Source organism: Euleptes europaea, chromosome 11 (assembly GCF_029931775.1).
Source record: "Euleptes europaea isolate rEulEur1 chromosome 11, rEulEur1.hap1, whole genome shotgun sequence".
Classification (NCBI taxonomy): Eukaryota; Metazoa; Chordata; class Lepidosauria; order Squamata; family Sphaerodactylidae; genus Euleptes; species Euleptes europaea.
Genome location: NC_079322.1, coordinates 31,523,550 through 31,525,411, shown reverse-complemented (window position 1 = coordinate 31,525,411; position 1,862 = coordinate 31,523,550). Strand labels below are relative to the sequence as shown.

The window sequence follows — 1,862 nt, the reverse complement described above, 5'->3', positions numbered from 1 at the left end:
AAGTCCCTAAACATTCACAAAATACAATTCCACTATAAATGTCCACATGTAAAAATATAAAAAATCAGGAAAACAGGGGGAGCTTAGACTAGGAGGTAATATTTAAAGTGATACGATGGCTGCAATGTGAAACACGCTTGCTTGAGACTGTTTAGTGGGACATTTCGGAGCCAATATGCATAGGACTGGGTTGTACGTTCCTCAGACGATGACCTTTTTTCCTCAGTCTTTAGCAGAGAAACCCAAATTGTAATCTGCTGCTGTCTCAGCACAGTACATAATAGTTTCTGTTGGAGGATCCCCCACTTTTCTTGAAGAACTTGTGTGGAATTCTTATGGTACTCAGATCACAAAGATGAGAGCAGACAGTGTGCTATTAGGCATTAAAATCAATTTCTGCAATACCGCTTGGACAAGAATTAGGATGACAACTGCAGACATGCCCAAATTGGAATGATCGTGATGCCTACCGACACAGGTACTGTGCATTGCATATCTGAGTGAAGATGTAGGCCATGTCTCTAAAAAGGGGGGCAGGTATAGTGTAAATAGTATGTAAAATACAGAATGCAAGGATGGTACCATTGAGGCTCTCTGATTTACAGAAAATCGACTGGTTTCCAGGACTGGAGAGGGAATGATTGTTAGATGGACAGCAAAAGAACATCTAACATAATTAGGGTTGCCAAACACCAGGTGGTGGATGGAGATCTCCCGCTATTACAACTGATCTTCCGGCGACAAGGATCAGTTTCCCTGGAGAACATGGCCACTTTGTCAATTGGACTCTATGGCGTTGAAGTCCCTCCCCTTTCCAAAGCCCACCTTCCTCAGGCCCCACCCCTAAAATCTCCATTTATTTCCCAACCCAGAGCTGGCAACCCTAAACATAAGCCATATGAGTAGGCACAGATATATGCTGCAGTTTGGAGAAACATTGTTTATTAAAGGCCAAATTCTGGATGTTAAGGTTGTTAATCTGTGTATATGGGGTTTTCATACCATATAATAATCTTGAGTCTTGGGTATTTCATAGTATACAAATAGTTTTAGTCTTGGCTTCCTTTTTTCAAAAAAGGCAGTCTTTTCATGCATTGAGTCAGGCAGCAATATGTCCAAGTAATTGGGTTAGCAGGTTCAAACCATCTATAGCAGCTCTAAGAAGAAGCTTAGACCTGAGTTAGAAGAGATGGGATCAGGCCAGATGGGATCAGGATCTTATTGGCTCTTATTGGTCACCTGATCTGGCTGAACCAAAAGAAGAACTGTATGCTGTCCAGCCAGTGGGGTTGTGTTGCAAAGCAGAGAAATCAGCAATTCCTTCGAACTTCAAACTGTCGTGGTCATGCATGAACACATACATGAAGCTGCCTTATACTGAATCAGATCCTTGGTCCATCAAAGTCAGTATTGTCTACTCAGACCGGCAGCGGCTGTCCAGGGTCTCAGGCTGAGGTCTTTCAAATCACCTACTTGCCTGGTTCCTTTAAGCGGAGATGCCGGGGATTGAACCTGGGACCTTCTGCATATCAAGCAGATACTCTACCACTGAGCCACAGCCCCTTCCCAAAACATATGAACACATGAAGCTGCCTTATACTGAATCAGACCCTTGGTCCATCAAAGTCAGTATTGTCTACTCAGACCAACAGGGGTCTTTCACATCACCGACTTGCCTAGTCCCTTTAATTAGAGATGGTTGGAGATTGAACCTGGGATCTTCTGCATGCCAAGCAGATGCTCTACCACTGAGCCACAGCCCCTCCCCTGCAGGAAGTAGAGTTCCTAGTCCCTTGTACAAGAGTACTCAAATCCCTGATGCTTTACACATTAACTGACTAACAAAACCTTATATCTCAACT

General features: G+C 43.5%; 1 non-coding gene across 1 annotated transcript; it reads right to left on the bottom strand.

Annotated features, from left to right (window-relative positions):
- Window positions 1–1,491: 1,491 nt before the first annotated feature.
- On the bottom strand, window positions 1,492–1,563 carry TRNAI-GAU (transfer RNA isoleucine (anticodon GAU)). Its single transcript has one exon. It is a non-coding gene; the product is annotated as a tRNA-Ile (tRNA).
- Between the last annotated feature and the right edge of the window lie 299 nt (window positions 1,564–1,862).